An 18,917-nucleotide genomic window follows, 5' to 3' on the forward strand; every position below is an offset into this window, starting at 1 on the left:
GGGCCGGGCGGGCGGACAGCGAAGCGGGGACCGGGTATGCGGGGCCGGGCGGACGGGGACCAGGGAAGCGGGCCGGGCGGACGGGCGGGCGCGGCGGGGACCGGGAAGCGGGCCGGGCGGGCGGGTACGCGGGGAACCGCGGGGCGGGGGACGGGGGGCTGGGGAGCCGGGAAGCGGGCGGCCGGGGAAGCGGGGCGGGCAGGCGGATGACAGGCGAAGCGGGACCGGTATGCGGGCCGGGCGGGCGGCAGGCGGCGGGACCGGGTATGCGGGCCGGGCGGGCGGGCGGGACCGGGGAAGCGGGCCGGGCGGGACCGCGGCGGGCCGGGCGGACGGGCAGGCGGGCGGCTGGGGACGCGGGAGCCGGGCGGCGGGGACGCGGGAGCGGGCGGCTGGGGACACGGTGGGTCGGGATGCGGGAGCCGGGCCGGGGCCGGCAGCTGGGGACGAGGGCTGGGCGGCCGGTGAGCGGGCGGCTGGGGACGCGGGGAGCTGGGCGGCTGGGGCTGGGGAGCCGGGGGGTCGGGACGCGGAGAGCCGGGCGGCCGGGGAAGCGGGCGGAGCCGGGAGGCCGGGGACGCGGGGCCAGGGCAGGAGTCGCACGGCTGGGGACGCGGGGCTAGGGCAGGAGTCGCGTGGCCGGGAAGGGATGCGGCAGGAGCCGGGCAGGGCCGCCGCTGGAGTTAGTAGTTTACCGGTAAGTGGCAAATTCGGCGCTCTTCTGTGCTCGAGATATTAGGGTTCGGCGAGATTAAAGAATCGACATAACCGATGAGAAACCGATAAGACAAAGAGGGAGTTTGGCGGTTCCACTTCTAAAACGTCGACTTAATACGATTGGCAAGTTAACCGAGGTCGAGATAAATGGGTTCGACTGTATTTCCAAAGAGTGAGAGGGAGGTTCAGTTACATCTCCCAGTCTCTTGTTTTTCACAATTTTTAAATATTTTACAATTTTTCTTTTACTACAAGAAAATAACCCGACCATTTGGTGCAAAAATTAACCTTAATGAATGGAAAATGTGATACTGTAATTGCATACCATTCTATCTATCCTACTTTATTCAAGTTCTCTATACCATGCCAATAACTATAGCATGTGAGCATCTTCCAGAAGAGAGTGTGTGCGCGCATGAAGGTGGTCAAGAGAAGGACATTCAATAAATTATAGTGTTTAAAAACCACACATATGCACACACATCAGGACACTGTAGGGTTCAAGTTCCCACGGTATCTGTATCTCTACCTGTTATTGCAATTGGGTCTTGAATTAAAGAACACACACATCTATGCAGCAAAGAATAATGCTACATATGTGTAGTTTCATCATTTATATAGTGCTGTATACTGCACATGCAACATGGGCGAGGGCTTATCACCTGGAACATAACATCCAAGGTTATGGCCATGGAGCAGCCCACATGTGCAAACTGCAGAAGAAAGAAGATAGGCAGTCCCTACAAGGAAGCGGCCAAGAGCAGAGCCCTGCATTACACTGTCATGTCTATTTGACTGTGAGGGAATAGGCTAAAATCAGAAGGCTAGTTGCATGAATAAAGCCATAACACGTTGGACTAAAGCACACAACACATGGCATCAGTTAGATGGCCAGCCACCTGTAGGCAAGAAAGTGGCATCAGAGTCCAGGCATGTTTGGAAAATTCAGATGGTTTTGCAGATATACCCTGTTTTTTTAAATTGTGTAGTACTGCATGCATCCTGCTGTCTCTATGAAACTCCTATATGAACTCTCTTCCCTTTCAATCTAGCTAGCTAGCCACACACACACACACGATGAAAACTACTGTACTTCCAATGTAAATTACACTTGTAGAACCATAGGATTCTACTTCTAATTTAAACACTCTAGAGTTCCTACTTTACAAGCTTCATTTTAAAACATATGCTCACTCAGTTTTCAAGATCTTGCCCTAGAACTCAGTTTAGCTATCTGCAAAATGAAACTAGTTTTGAGTTAACTCAGAGCTCTTATAGCACGAGTTATTAATGCTTGTAAAGTGCTTTGAGATCCTCAGCTAAAAACTGCTATAGAGTTACCAAAGTGCGTGCAACCACGTTTCTATACAATCAGTAATTAACTATATTTGGTCTATGTAGCAAAATTGCATTAACTAGTAAATAAAATACCTACTTAAATACTAATGCTATCACTACACAGCCATAATAGAAAGGAGGAAAATATATCTATTTTATTTTAAATATTAAATATTCACAAAATGTTTATAATAATATCTAACAAATAATTAAGATAAATACATTACCTTATCAGGATGAAAGAGATGAGAAAGTTTGTGAATTTTTAATCTGAAAAATAAAAACATAACATTAATAAGATTTAATGGCATATTAAATATTTAAATGTTTCTATTAAAATGTTTCTATTTAATATTTATATACTTAGATAGCTTTATTCATAAAACAGCATCAACTATTGAAATTTTGGTTTGCATTAATTCACTTGCTCAAAATGAACTTTTCTGTGCTATCTTACAGTTTGTATTTTCTCTCCAGGTAAATATTGCCACCACAGACACATTAGGGAAAAATGACAACTGTCCATTTCAGAGAAATACAATTAGACCCAGTTGATGATCACTGACTGACACACAACACCGGCATATGAAATTGTAACCATCCAGCTGTGCGCTAAGTAGCTAGCCTATATACTCATGAATTATTATTGATGTTACTTTTCTCCTTTTTTCTCCTATTTTTTGCTATCTTATTAAACCTTAAATTAGACAGCAATCACTTCAGGGCTTGGACAGTGCCTCAACATATGGTCCTGATCTTGACTGGTGCTTCTTGGTCCTATTGTAATATAAATGTTTAACAAAAATAACTGCACACCCTGTTGCTTATTGGAGCAGACACTGTTTGCTGCTAGTGCACTCCGGGGTGCCAGCCACCACAAATATGGTAGGCCAGTGATTGTCAAACTTTTTTTCGTGGACCACTTGAAAATTGCTGAGGGGCTCGGTGAACCACTTAATTATCTTTCCAAATGTTGTTTGTACCATTAGCTAACTCAAGGATCGGCAACCTTTGGCACACGGCTCACCAGGGTAAGCACTCTGGCAGGCCAGGCCAGTTTGTTTACCTGCTGCATCCGCAGGTTCAGCCGATCGCGGCTCCTACTGGCCACGATTCACCGCTTCCTGCCACCCTCATTGGCCTGGATGCTTACCCTGGCGAACTGCGTGCCAAAGGTTGCCGATCTCTGAGATAACTATTTTAAAGCGCTTTGGATAAAAGCGCTATATACAAAAAACCCTTTAATAATAATTAACATTTTTTGTTCTACAAATAAAAGTAGTCTTATCTTTCTAATGCGATGGATATGCCCTCTTTCCCCCACTGCAGCAGCCCCTGAGCTGGGGCTGGGAAGGTGGGGGGTCTCTTTCTCACCACAGCAGACACAGAGCTGAGGCTGGAAAGGATGGGGGTCTCTCCCCAGCAGTCGCAGCCCTGGAGGTGGGGAACATCGTCTCTTTCTCTGGCCACCACAGCCCTGCATGTCCCAAATTCCCCCATCTCCTCTTCTCACCCCACTGCCCCCTCCCACCTACCCTCTATTCCCTCCAAGGCCACCACCTCACCTTACATGTACGTCTTCTCCAGGGTCCAGCCACCTAATTAGTGGAGCCATGCCTGTGCGGCTCCACTAATAAGGTGGGCGGCCCTTCATTCTTTCGTGTGCAGCTGCCCAGGTGCACACCTTAGAGGGAACTATCCGTGGACCACCTGAATGGAGCTTGTGGACCACTGGTAGTCCACGGACCACATTTTGAGAACCTCTGTGGTAGGCTGTAGTGGAGAGGACGTGGGGCTATATTCTTGCCCACCTTCTGAATAGGCTAAGGGAGCTGGCCAGCTACATAGGGGAGCATAACTTATACTTCATTAAGAGTGAGAGGCATAGACCTCCTAATAAGCTCTTGAGGTACAATGCTTTCTGTATGGGCAGTGCACATAATCCAGGGCTATATATGGCCCACTGTATTTTTAAACTACATGTCTATCAAGTATTATTATCATGTTTCCAAATGTTATGCACTTATTTATATGAAAGATCATACAACAGGCTATAATAAAAGGAGTTGTGGGTGCTCACTTCCTCACAGGATCAAGCCTATAACGCATAAGCAGAAAGCGGTAATATTAATTACCATGGGAACCTAAGATCTCTAACTCCTTGCTTTGTTTGGTATTTCAAGCCTGTAGTTACAGCAATGAGAAGACTTTTCCTACTTCTCTGAAATCATTGCCTTGATATCTAGCTATGTCTCTTAGATCAGCTAGCACTATGGGATCTCACAGGTGATTGTTGTGGTGGGTTTCTTCAGATTCATTATAAAAAAGTCTGTTCACAAAAATACATCCTGACAAAAACATACGGAAACAGCAGCCCCCTTCTGTAAATTTTGGCATGTCTCTGATTCAGCAGGCTTTCATAAAATTCAGTACATTATCTTAACCAAATTAAGTGAAACAGATCTTTAAGTCAATCCGTTCTTCCTGACCTTTGGCCTCAGCTTTTTAAGATTCAGATGAAAATGGGATCCACACGCAGCTTGAACCTTTTTGTAGTCTCTGAACTGCTGACCAAACCTTAAAGCTCCTTGATCAATTCAACACAGGGATGGCTATCATACACCTATTTCTTGAGAATGTGTTGGAAAAGGTCAATTTGCTGAAGCTCTCCATAAAAAACATTATAACTGCAAGCAAAGATCTCTGCTCCTGTAGCAGTCCTCACTGATCATTGCAAAGAGTGGCGCAGGATGAGTTTGGGTGGCTGCTGCTGAAACTCTATAGATATGCTAAATTTAACACAACCAGAAGATTTCTACTCTGTTTCACCACCTGCTCTCACTTGTACTTTATTCTTCAAGAATTCTATAGTGTCAGGAGCAGTCTTGGGCTGCAGGTTGTATGCCATTAATCCAACAGCTCTCTTCTATTTCCAGTTTCACTGATGCCCAGTCATGCTGGGTAAGCCTATTAGCTAGACATATCTGCCAAAATAACACAGGTGGGAGATTTCACAACGTCTGATTTTGATGTCAGTTCCTTGACTTTTGTAACTGAGAACAGAATTTTTCCCAATTATGTGTAGATTGGTGTCATTAGGCTTCAGAGGTAACATTCTGGTAAGATAATGGATCCGTTCTCACCTTAGAAATATTGTTTCAGACTGGCTTTTTCTATAAATTAAAGAAAATGCTGTATCGGGCCACATTCTGAAGAATTTCTTCACACCAGGAGGGCTAGAAACATCACATGTTTAAAATGAAACCTTTTCTTCTGCAGAAACTTAAAGGGCCACTAGACAGCTGCAAGAGACACTGATGTTCTTAGGTCTGAGGAGAGTGTTTTTCGTTTCTTGTTCTAAGCTGTTGTGTATTTTCAAACAGCTGCTTTGTTCCCTCTCACAGGTAGCTGCATTTCAGTAGTGAGAGAAGTAATTCCTCTATATAATGGCCCATACACTCTCTTTCCCTTAAAGTAATAGTGGAAAGTAGATTGACAAAAATCATGTGGAACTGTACTTCAAACTATAGTATGATAGCTAACCTCAACTTCTGCTCATCTGCCATAACCCCTTCTGCATAATTCATGCAGCAAAGCCCCTATCCTGATAAAGAGGGTGGCATGGAGGAGGGAGGTGTGGGGGAGTTGAAAGACAGCTACTATATGTAATAAGTTCTACCCTGGGTAGCTCATTTTAATTTATTGCTGCTATTTGGTGTCAAACTCATTGAAGCTAGTCATGTGCTTCAAGTTAGGCACATAGTTAAAAACCTTGCTGAATCAGGGCCATAGTTAGGATGAGAGCATGCATCCAGATTTTCAACATGTTTTCAGATAAAGAGTGACAGAAAGCGAGGGCTTGGAATGAGAAATGGCTTTTTTCCTGTTTGCATTTGGAATGCATTAAAAAACAGTAGCCCCAAGACTGAAAACAGCAAGCACTTCAGGAAATGGAGTCAGTAATCTTATCATTCTAAATTAAAAATCACCTTTTCAATCTGTTTTTCACTTGTTCTCTGCCACAAACATGGCAAAGCCATATTTATTTTTTTGTGTGGACAAGTTAACCTAATAAGAAGTGAGAGCATTTTGTATCTGATCCCCCTGAGTTTCATCCGCAGTGATTTGATCGGGTTTCTTGTATGACTCTTTTAAATCTTTGCCTGATTTGATTCCCTGGTAAGGATCTGTCACTGTACAAAAAAGCAGGCTTTCCAGAGTGTGAGGATGCTGCATCAGACATCTCAATTTATGATGTGGGCAAAGGACATTTGTGCTTCAGAAATGATAGAGTTCAATCCGTAGTGATAAGTTAGGTGGTTTCATCTTAGTGCCCATGTGTACATGTCTCAAAACCAAATGACACTCTGGCATGAATGACAACCTCTGCTCAGCAAAGGTCCAGGACTGAAATCCTGGGAGCTGACACAGGTCAGGAGTGGGAGATGCTGACAGGGGGAAGCTTACATGCCCTTCGGCATTGGTGGAAACATTCACACTTCAGGTATCACCTCTGGGATGATAACAGTCCCAAAGAGGGAGATTCTTACGGTCAGCTACATGGCGGCCTTTTTCCTGTAGCCTGTGCTCTGGAGATGAGGATCTCCACACTACTTCAAATCACTTCCCAGATGCATGATTTAATGCAGCAGACTCCCATGGTGGACAGAAAGGTTGACAAGCCCGGGGCTGAGAATTCAGTGTAATTGCTGGTTTTACATGCAGTTGTTTTTCCAACAAACATGTGGCTGCCCGTCCACAGAGCTCTTGTAAGGCCAGCAGCATGCACAGCATACCTGCCTGCTCCAAGCTCCTCTCATACCAGGGCTAGTAGTCTCACAAATTCATGATCACAAACTTCACTCATCTTTTCAAAACAAACCTCAGATTATGGGGAAAGGGAGAATAGAAGACCCACAATTATAGATTGCGGTGGAAAGATGTTTCCAAAACTTAGTAAACTAACGCCTAACACTGTGAGGGGCAGGAAGACATGAAGCACACTGACATTGCTTTCACTGAGAGAGCTGCATTAATATTGAACATAAACCTGAATAATGCACACAAAGCAGCATGACTCTCCTACTTCCATAGTGTGTCATCACTGGTAGCAGCAGACATCTGCACATAGACTCTATCCAACATATATGAAATCACAAGTGAGGAATCTTTGTTTAGTTCTACTAACCATACTAAAATCTCACCATCAGACTCTCTATTCTCCTCTCCTCCATCATGTCAGATTCCCCACCACCCAAAGCTCCTCTCAGCTGCAAACACCGTTCTTCCCTCATAATTTCCCTACCATAATCCTCAGCAACTTCAAATTTCTTATTGATATGCAATCTGGCCCCTTAGTCTCCCAACTCCTTCACTTCTTCCTTTGACCACACCAACTTCCCCACTCAACTTTGATTTCACAAAACAATGCTCCTTCTATGATCTCTCGATAGTGGAGTTCTATCTCTCAGTCATCAACTCATTCCCTTCAACCTCACTCGGCTGCTAACCAATCCCTTCCTCTTTCTCCTCTGACAACTCTCTCTCATTGAAATCTTCTCCACTCTCTTCCTTCAGTTCCTACAGGCCAGGAGTCCACCAAGGTCATAAAGAGAACCCTTGTTATTAGTCTTGGAAAAGTTAGGTTGTGGTTTAAATCAGCATGGAACATTTTTACCTCTAGAGGTGCCTTCTTAAGAACAGGTTTGAGGGAATTTGGTGATGTGGTTGGAAGCACTGTTTCTGTCTGTGTGATGTACCTGTTCTACAAGTGAACTGAAGATTTTAGTTTCCACTACTGTTAACCCGTACTTGCGGTAACTTTAAAAAATACACATTCCTGTAAACACAGGGAAGGAAATATTTGATCCAGTGTTTGTTTCAGCTCTGTCTTAACAACCTCACTTTAAAAGAAAGTGGAAAAATAGGAAGCTCAGGTTTACAGTGAAATGCCATTGTCACAGCCCCAATATTGTGCTACTTTAATATGATCAGGTAAGATGAGTAATTGGGCTATGTGCAATTAAACCTTTTATCTAAACACACGTAGCTTTGGCAATTAGCAAATATGAAAATTAGTAATGGAAAACAAACAAAAAGTAAATGGATTTAATTTCTGAGTCTATAAAAATTTCTCCTTTAAAACTTGACAGCAGTTACAGTCAAGGTGGATCTCTAGAGTCTTGTCTCTGAATTTGCTAGGAGGTCTTCTCCTATTGTTCTTATATAGTCACTTAAGTAGACTTTCACTATAGAAGAAGTTGCATTGGTTCTTTCTCCTGCTGGGTAGTTGTAAGAACAGGAGCTCTGTATTTCTCAGCTCTGATCAAGCCACAATTTAAAGGCAGAATAGCTGGAATACAGGAAGCAGAAAATATAATATAATAGACCAGAATAAAACAGAATATGATCATATAAAAATCCTTTCATACTCCAGATACTTTATCTGAAAGCCTTTGCACAAAGTAACGAACAGGTGCAGTAGAAAAATAATGAGCATAAAGAAAGTGTGGAGCATATGATTACTTGGCCAGATCCTGTACTCCACTGCTCAGTACTCAGATTTTCCTGTGTGTGAGTCCAGTTTAGCCAGTTCTATGTCATCCCTGGTGAAAGGCTGTAGTGGGAAGGAGGCATACTGCAAGCACTATTGTACTCTACTGATTTTGGCTGCTCTAATAGCCCTTTGGTGGCTGTTGCAGCCAGAAGCAAATTAGAATAGCCTTGAGGCTGCTCTAATTTGGGCTAGGGATGAAGTGGCTCAAGGTTCAGAGAAGAGATGCATAATGATATGCATCTCTTCTGCAAGCTGCATGGAAACTTTTTTAAGATACCATAATAGAAGCTCAACTTAAATGTATACTCCAATTTAAAAAACATAGTCAGAGAACCAAAAAAGAGCCACAATGGTTAAACAACAAAGTAAAAGAAGCAAAAGGGTATCCTTTAAAAAGTGGAAGATAAATCCTAATGAGGAAAATAGAAAAGAGCATAAATGCTGGCAAATGAAGTGTAAAAACATAATTAGAAAGACCAAAAAAGAATGTGAAGAACAGCTAGCCAAAGACTCCAAAAGTAGACTTACCATTCAACATGTTCTCAATCCCCTATGCTCATAGAAGAAGTGGGTGATTTGAGTCATGGTGTTTTGTGCATAAATATTTGCATTTGTTCTTAAAACATCGTAGTTTCCAATAAATATTTATAGATTTTAAATAAAATAGTAAACACGAGTAAATATGTTTTGATGAAGGTTACTTAGCAATGCTTAATTACCAATAACAAGTAAAATTAAGTAAGCAAATTATTTTTAATTATTGAAAAAATATGCAATTTTTTCCTTATGAGTGATTAACTTTAAGAGTAGGAGTGACACCCACTTACTCCTGGTCTTAGTTTGACCCTGCATTAGCCAATGGGAATAGCACCTTTAACTCCCTTAGGCAGTAGTTACTTTGCATGCCAACGTATCAGATTAAAGGACTCTGGTTTGTATTGCAGGTGATGAATGGTGATTATCAGCACTTTTTTATTCTGATGTGAAATATTGTCTCAGAGTTGGGGACTAAATCTCTGTATACTTCATTGACAGCAGATTAGAGAGTGAAACCAAATCCCTCTCTGGTACACTAAACAGGGCAGAGACTTAGAGGTCATGCATTCAATTTTGGGCAATTACTGTCAGTTTAACTTTAAAGATGAAGGAAGATAGTGTATAATTAATCAAGCAGATAGGCATGCATAGCTTTAGCACAAAAGATTTAATGGAACAATAGACATGGAATTGGAAAATAGGAAGGGGGCAAAAGTTGTCATTTTGGAAGCGACAAATTGTAAAGGGCTGTATCCCCTCCCTCACCCACCAACCCTCTCCATCCTTTTTCTAAATATGTAGTAATGAAAACGAGAAATCCAAAGGGAACCAAAGAAAAGACTATGTCAGTTTCTACTATGCAGTTAGAAATCATAACTAGATTTCAGGTTTTATTCTCTCTAGTCAGCCTGAAAGGTACCAGGCTGAAAGATCTAGAGCTTGATGTCATACACAGAACCGGAGTAGCACTGGAATAAACAGTGCAAGCTTCCTCCATACTAACCCTAACAAGGTATCACAAGCATGATCCAAATCTATTTTAGGAACCGATATGCGCAGTCACCACTGTAACTGAATCGCTCAAAATCTCTAACATATTTCTCCTTATAACGTCCCTGTGGGAGAGGGCAGTTCTGTTGTCCCCATTTTACAGATGCAGAATTGAGGCTTACAGAGACTAAGTAACTTGCCCAAAGTCACAGGGGCACAGCAGGTAATGGAACCCACGTCTCCTGAATGCCAGGCCTAACTACTGGATCATCCTTCCATCCAGAAAAAGCCTGTGGGGAGCAGAAGCCAGTTAAGTACTCAGCTTGTATAATGAGCTATAGTAGCATTCAGGACGGAGACGACCCCTTTTATATAATCTAGGCCATTCAAATGGCAATGACCAATCTGAGTTAGATTTGAATCTATGCCCTGGAAACATAAAGGACTCTGTTGCTCTTTGCATAATCTCCTGAAATTTCAAGGGGATAGTCTTCTAATTACTTCTCACATCCAATTTGCCAAGATAAGTAATAATTTCCCCTCTTCTATGAAATGTAGATGTAAGGAGCATGTCAAACAGCTTGCAGTAACTCAAGAGTATAGTGTTCCCCAGATGCTACACCTGTTTCTCATCTATCATTTGCTTTTTTAACATTTGTGTTTACTCTCCAGAAGCTTATGAATAACTAAGTTTTGCTGCCAGGGAAAGTCAACTCTGAATGCTCCTTATTACTTTTTAAGATGTTTATTTGTATTATGCTAATGCCCATAGGCTTCAGTTAGGATCCCACTGTGGTGGGTGCTGTAGAAATATAAAGGTGCAACAGCCTTTGCCATGCAATCTAAGACAAACAGCTGACGGGTGAGAGAAAGTGATACAAAACACAAGCATGGGGCCAGCTTAGTGATAGTGATAGCTGGCAACCATCACTTGGGGCTGAAGTGGGGAGAGGAATGTGGAAGTAGGAGGAGAATGGGTGAAAGAAGAGGGAGGAAGAAAAAAGTACCCCGAGTATATAAGTTTGGGATGTGAGGATTAGAAATTCTAGGAGAGGGGTGTGATGATGGGGGAACACAACCAATGGTAACACAGCAGATAAGATTCCAAACTGGCATTTTCACAGCTGTGCGAATAGGATGTCTGGGAGCTGTAAAGGCCTCTCCCAGATGTTGCTGTTCCTAATGAAGAAAAAGAGGAGGAGACTATTAGGCTCAGTGGCATTGGTTTGTATGAGGATGGAAGGCCATGACTTAGCCTGGGAACCCTCAGCTATAGTTCATGCTGGCTGTTTTGAAGAAGGAGCTCCCATCATTGTTTTAGCTGAAGTGCACTAATGGCTTTACATTTATGTATGTAGAAACAATGGGCCTGTTATCAAAGTTAGTTTGAAAACATCTATATTAGAGATGGCTTGAGCCATGAATTCTGTTTCTGGATTCAGACTTCCCCAAAAATTCAAAGGGCTTTAGATCTGGTGCTGAGGTTTGGAATCACCTTCTACAGATGTAGCCAAGACTCATGGTTCAGGAGCACTATGAATTTGAACTCCTCCTCAGGTTTTTGGAGCCAGAGTTCTAATTCAAACCCATTCCATATGTTCAGAGCCTTGTGTACACACACACACCCCTATAGAAGTAGATATTTATTGTTGGATGCAGTGTTCCAGGCATTTGGATCAATATTAGGAATCTGCTGCATCTGGGCAGTGCCTCCAAGAATCACTGGGATTGAAATCCGATGAGATGACTGAAGGCGAAAGATGAAACGTTACAGTGGAGTTTTTCTAAATGTCAAATAATTGTAAGATAAGTCTTAGCAAAATGTCTTACCATAGCCTTTCTATTTCTGAATGCAGTTCTTCACCTTCTGCCACTATGGCTCTGTTTACAAATGCAACACTAGTGGTTAAATATCTCTTGTCTGCAACATCTGTGTTAAGAACTGTCGGGGTTTCAGACTGTGAACTGTGAAACTGATAACAAGAGAGCATGTCTGGCCCAGTGACCCAAAACAAAGGAAGCAATGGAGGTAAAAGGGCAGAGCTGGGAGGAAGAGGGAAAGTTCAAAATTAACCTAGGGTGATTATATGTTCTGACAGAATGAAGTAGCTGCTACACACTACACTGAAGATACATGGCAGTGGGGGTGAAACAAAACCAGATGTAGACTTTATATGCAGTAGATAATATAATTTATATTTTACTACATGAGTCGGTAGAGCTGCTGGAGTAGTTTTTCTGTCAGCAGTGGCTAAACAATATGCAGACAGTTAAACATGCTCCTATGGAAAAGTTCATGTGGTTTAACAGAAAATGATAAATAATAATCTGTAAATTCAATAGAATGGGTATCTGCTATAGATTCCTACAGAATGGTTGAAAGGGCCTCATTTTCTATTACATTCAATAGGTTTTCAGGATAATCTCTTTGGACCCTTATTGGTGCCATAATTATTGAAATCCATGCAATGGCTCCATAAGAGATCCTTTGTCTTCTTGTGCCTCCATTTGCCCATCATTGTGAGACATCCTGACATACACGATTAAAGTACCATGTATTACCAAGTTTTGCTGGACTCAGAGCTCTTATTTGTCTCAGATGAATGTCTGTCTTAAGACATTCTCTTATGTTGCACTCCTCTGAGACGGCTGACAGTAGAATAGGATTATACAATACAAGTAACAGTAGTAGTAGTGCTACACTGTGCAAATAGCATGCAGCTGTGCTCCAAGGTGTGTGCAGCATGACTTGTGCAGTTATATGGATTGTGACCAACTTGACCGCTGTGCATTGGAGTAGAAGTGGAAGCCCAGTCAGGCCTACTGAACAGTGCCTGGTGTGGGGTGGCAGTGTGAGGACAATCTGCACCCTTAGGGCTATTTCACCAGGCATCTATGTCCACATGAGCACGTCTCTGATGGAGAACAGCATGTGGGAGGACCATATTGTGATCAGCCTTGCTTGATGCAAATCTAACACGAAAAGGATTGTAACACCTTAGCATCATTAGAGTACCCAGATGTGGAGTCAGAGATGTGTTACAACATGGCAGGTGGACTACATAGTGCTTGGCATGCCAAATATGCGTTGTGGAGACAAGGTTCAGCTGGAGCCAACAAACTGTTGGTTTAAACAGGTATAGGTATAATGTTAAATAGGTATAATGTTTGGCTGACCCTATGTCCATTTTGTGGGCCAACAGAGTTCAAGGCCATTTGAGACAGGTCTGGAGGAGCAGTTATCAACAGGTGTCAAACACAGCTAAGAAGTTTAGTAAAGACACAGCCAATAGGACTAACAAATTCAAGCCTTGATCCTGCATTTTGTTCCACACAGGAAGACCTCTGCACCTGCACAGGGTTACATGAGAACACAGTGTTGTGTGGAACAAATTGCAGCATCAGGGCCTTAGTGTCCATTTTTCAGCACCTAGTGTTAGCAATATTGTAAACCTTGTGTATGCAGTGCTGAGGCAAACTATGGAGACAAAACCGCTGTGCCCCTTCTACGCTATCACTTACACCATTGCTAGCTCTCAGTAGCTTCTTTGGTGCTGAAAAATAGGCACTAAATTCGCTGATGTAGATTCAACATGAGAGGGTGTGAGTGGGTATGTGTTTTCACACTAGTTTGATGGTTAATGGCTCCAGCTTGCTGCTGCTGTCTGGTCTTTAAGGCTGGATTAACAGGCTAGCAGTTCATTTGGAGGGCCATCTTCATATAAGCCAAGAGCTTGATGTAGTTATTGTTTTCAAATAAAAGAGTGGGAGGCTGTAGAAAATAGACAAATTACAGGGAGAAACTAAACTTGTGGGATCTGTGCTTTTTCCCTGACTAGACTTGCAATTCTCCACTGTCCATAGCAATTTATTGTGCATAGTGTTGTTGTTAAATAAAAGGACTTGTTCAAATCAGACAAGTAGGGTGGTGAGGAATGTTCATCATTGATAAAAGCACTGTGCCCTGTAAGAAGATTTATAAACATGATGCATGGTCTTTAAGGTTGTGCTCTCTTTCTCACAGACAGACACTTTTGAAAACTAATACTGAACCATCAAAACCTCTTCTGGGTTCTAATTTGAACTGAATATTCTACAGGGTCAATGTCCCTAGTACTTATTGAAGCACAGTCTAAATTGTAGATCAGCCTGTATATTTGAGAGAAGATTCATGATGCTCCTCTAGATGTAAATATTTGTAATGCTTTCTAGAATTATGTGGTTGTAATTTTGATCTCCAATGTACATCTAGAAGAAAAGACAACTTGCAAGATCAGGCCCCAAGAGAGGATTTGATAACTGTATACAAACTACACTGGAAAAAAATAATGTAACAGGAAATATTTATTCAATGTGAACTACATTTATCATCTCAAAACTCCCCTTATGTGCTGAAGGCTCCCTTCTAGCTAAAGGGGGCATTCAGTATATTACTACCTTAAAAATATCCTCATTATTTTTCACAGTGGCTGTCACAATGAGGCCCCAGAATGCTTCCTGCTGCCATAGAATTCCACAGAGCCTCTTGGCTTGTTGGAATTTGTCACCATGACTGTAGGGGAACCAGAAGGAAGTTGTAAAAAGAATGGTCCTGATCCTGCTGTCATGTACACATATGTAAATCAGGAGTAATTCCACTATCAATAGAGTTACACAGCTTTAAAACCAATGTGAGAAAAGAATCAGCCTTTGGTTGTGGTGTGATTGACCCCTCCAGCCCAAAAGGAACATCCAGCACATATTACTGACGTCAATGGAATCTTGAGGCTGACTTTGCAGCTCACCTTGCACCTTAAGCTAAACATGAAGAAATGTTTCTTAGGGGAGTCTAGTGCTCATGGAAGGTGTCAGATTGACAGCTGCAGTGACAGAAGTCTTTTTATATATAAAACAAATATAGAACGGGCTGCCGGCCCCTTCCTCCCCCTGCTGTCCTGCTAATATGTCTGATCCTTAATCTCAAGGGACCACATCAGATGGTGATATGACAAATCAGACTTAATGGCCCACTTGATCCTTAAGCTCTCTACTGAAACTGACAACAGGAAAACCCTCCTGAGGGTAATTTGGATTGTGGACATTTGTCAGCTAAGAACTGGAATCGGCCCACCCATTCCTGGCATATAAGCCACCAAAGATATATTTGCTTGTTGTTGAATTGCTCCAGTATTGAGCCAGTCAGCTAAAGATAAAAGCTTGATAAGCCATTTGGGAGCAGATTAAGGTTAAATCATACCTGAATCCATCAAATATTAGGATCCCCTTCTGTAGCTTCCCAGATCAGCAGAAAAAAGGCCCAGCAGCTCCAACATTGTCTATGGGTTGAGCCTGCTGATCTAGTGTTTTGTCCCCTATACCAGCTCTCTTACAGAGGCAGTGATTCAGCACTTAAGCAGACAGACCCATGTAATGAGATGTTGCTCCCCCACTATGGATGACTGATCATTCAAATTATTTGCTTCATGCTGACAAATTTAGAAGCCATTTCCAAATTTGGGAGCTAGATTCTAGAGCTTAAGGGATCCTGACTTAATTTGCAAATAATGTTTTACCAATTTTCTGGGTAACCTATTTACCATGGAAAACAATTTATAATTGTATGACAAGAATGGACAAACTTGCCTGGGGAGATTGAGAAGTCATCATCACTAGGGCTCCTGAAGAGTGAAACAGTAAAAACTTTCAAATCCCTGTGTCCTGTCTACCCAACAGCTTCCACTGTTGCTGTAACTGACAGAGCTGAACTGGAGAATTACAGCTATGAATTCTTCCACTGTCTCATGTAACAGGGAACGGCAACCTTTGGCACACGGCTCGCCAGGGTAAGCACCCTGGTGGGCCGAGCCAGTTTGTTTACCTGCTGTGTCCACAGATTCAGCCGATTGGGGCTCCCACTGGCCACGGTTTGCCATCCCAGGCCAATGGGGGCTGCGAGAAGCCGCGGCCAGCACATCCCTCGGCCTGCGCCGCTTCCCGCAGCCCTCATTGGCCTGGGACAGCAAACCACAGCCAGTGGGAGCCCCGATCGGCTGAATCTGCAGACATAGCAGGTAAACAAACTGGCCTGGCCCACCAGGGTGTTTACCCCGGTGAGCTGTGTGCCAAAGGTTGCCGATCCCTGACATAGGAGATCCATTTAGATCAGTAGCTTTATCAACATCTGCAATGGTTATGAGATGCACAGTGTTCCTGTGTCTCTTGTAGTAACTGTGCAGCATGAGCTTTGACTGAGCTTCACTATTTACACGTATTACATCGTTTAGAAAGGTAGTTCCTAAATTCATTAGTTTTGTGCATAAATGATATTAGCATAATTAAATAATTACAAAATGCCTTAAACCTTACATTTAAGAAACTTATTAAAAACAGGACCTAGGAGGAGTGAGAGATTCTTCCCTGATCCATTTATCTAGCTTACTCCATTATCAAGGCTCCATTTCTTATTGTATTAGTGCTAAAGTAAAAAAAACAAAACACCCACACCTCAGTGTTTTCAGCATAAACTTCTATTTTCAGCTACTGTTATTTTGTCCTCATTGCCATCTCAAAGTTGGCAATGCACATTTTCAGTCCAGAAGAGATGTTTTGCTTAACAAATTTAAAGGGAAAATCTGTTGTGGTGCATTCCCTCTGGTGTAAATTTTGGACTAGTGGAAGGAGTCAGCCAGACAACATTGGATAGTCACGACTTCTGTTTATCCATAGAATCATTTCAAAATTGGAAGTAGTAGTGGAAGTTATCCCGCAACTATAATTCACTCCTGAGCTAGAGATGTGGTATGAAAGGACTGTTCAGTCTCTGTGGCCGGTTCAGTCTACTGCCTTAATATTTAGACTACTAACAAGAGGGTGAAGTAGTGCCAATTCTGGTGGTAGTTTTTGCATTGTAGACAGATGTCCCCTAAGAACTGGACCAACAACCAAAACCAATTGTACATACAATAAATTGCCAAATGATCATCCAGTAGAAATAACTGTTGGTCACTACCATCCTGGGCTGGATTAGAACCAGCAGCTTTGAGATGGTCTCTGCAACTGTCAGAGAATGTAACCCATTCACATGTTGCTGAATGGAAAGGAGTATTTCATAGACTTCCAGGCCAGTATGCATCACTGTGATCATCTAGTCCGACTTCTAGTATAGCAGAGGTTCTCTAGCGGTTAGAGCACTTGATGTTGAGAACTCTGGGTTCAGTTTCTAACCCTAGTATTGACTCTGTAAAACTTTGGGTAAGTAAGAAAGGCCCAAAATTTGAAAAATTTAGGTGCCTCCATGTTTGAGTGCCAAACTTGAGACACCTTGGACCTGATTTCTATAGGTGTTTGCTGCCTATGGCTCCCATAGACTTCAGTGGGAATTGTGTGTGGGCTGAGCACCTCCAAAAATTGGGTCTTAAATTCCCAAAATTGGGCATAAAAAATGTAGATGCCTAAAATTAAGTCATTTTGAAAAATATGGGCCTTTGCCTCTCTGTGACTTTGTTTTCCCATATATGAAAGGGGAATAAATACCCACCTAAGCATTATTCATTAACATTCTGAAATGCATTGAAATCCTATGTTGATATAGAAGAAGAAAGCACTATTCGCAGCAGCAATGATGCTTCCACTGTACAGTTCTTTTGTGGTTAAATTGGTTTCAATATTTAGTTGCAAGTAGAGAAATGCAAAAAAAAATTCTTTGTTTTTTTTCAGAATTTCATAGGGAACTTTTTTGCAATTTCATTGGATTTTCTCCTCCCTGCCTTTGATTGGGCTTTATTTGCAGTTTTGATTAAATCAATTTTTGCATCAAAATACACATTTTTACATATTTTTATGCAAAATCCTCAGTGTTTAAATGCCATTATGTATGCTGTGATATGGGCCTGGTTTTGCTTAAGGAATTCTCCTATATTAGTGAAATTTCACAGTGTGTTACCAACTCAAAACAGGTCCATTTGGGGATAAGGAACACATTCTTAATGTATGCAAAATATTCACAACAAAATGCAAATGCTGTTTACAATATTCAGCATTTAGATTTAGCAGCACTTTCTAAGTATCAGTAAAAAGAGTCAAAAGCTGTACACAAAATCTCTTACTAGTCTCTATGCTGGGCTCCAGTGATGATGTTTGTCCATCGTTTTCGAAGAAGACCTTGACATTTAGCAGGTTGTGAGCTGTCCACAGTGCGTCCGCAGGTGGCTGATAAGGCCAATACGGGCACGAAATGTTCTGCCACATGTCGGGCAGACATGTGTGGGCACCACTGTTACTACATTTACAGCTCTGGCTTTACGGAGTGCTCGCTTCTCTTGTGCAATAGTTATCCTTCTGGTTTCAGATGTCTGGCAGCCTTGATGGATCAGCGTACGCCATGTCGATCGGTCTTGTGCCAGGGTTTCCCAGGAGGTGATGTGAATATCCAGGGACTTAAGTGAGGCTTTCAGCGTGTCTTTATATCGCTTCTTTTGTCCCCCGTGCGATCGCTTTCCTTGAGACAGCTCACCATAAAAGAGCTGTTTGGGGATGCAGTGGTCTGGCATCCTTACAACATGGCCTGCCCAGCGTGTCTGGGCTTTCATAAGCAGAGTATAAATTGACGGCAGGCCTGCTCTGGAGAGGACTTCTGTGTCTGGCACCTTATCCTGCCACCGGATCCTCAGAAGTCTGCGGAGGCAAGTCATGTGGAAGTGGTTCAGTTGCCTAGTGTGCCTCCTGTATACAGTCCAAGTCTCACTGGCATACATCAGGGTAGTTAACACTACTGCTCGGTAGACTTTAAGCTTTGTAGCGA

The 18,917-nt window shown here is 42.6% G+C and overlaps 1 long non-coding RNA gene across 2 annotated transcripts in view; it reads right to left on the reverse strand.

Moving 5' to 3' along the window:
* The window catches only part of LOC120371374, a 57,615-nt gene extending 39,312 nt beyond the window's left edge, over positions 1 to 18,303 (reverse strand). For both annotated transcript variants that reach the window (XR_005584312.1, XR_005584313.1), the window contains exons 1-2: positions 18,223 to 18,303; positions 2,283 to 2,325 (exon numbers count right to left, since the gene is read on the reverse strand). This is a non-coding gene — a long non-coding RNA (uncharacterized LOC120371374). The remainder of the gene's footprint in view (positions 1 to 2,282; positions 2,326 to 18,222) is intronic.
* Between the last annotated feature and the right edge of the window lie 614 nt (positions 18,304 to 18,917).

This window comes from Mauremys reevesii, linkage group 9, assembly GCF_016161935.1.
Source record: "Mauremys reevesii isolate NIE-2019 linkage group 9, ASM1616193v1, whole genome shotgun sequence".
NCBI classification, from domain to species: domain Eukaryota; kingdom Metazoa; phylum Chordata; order Testudines; family Geoemydidae; genus Mauremys; species Mauremys reevesii.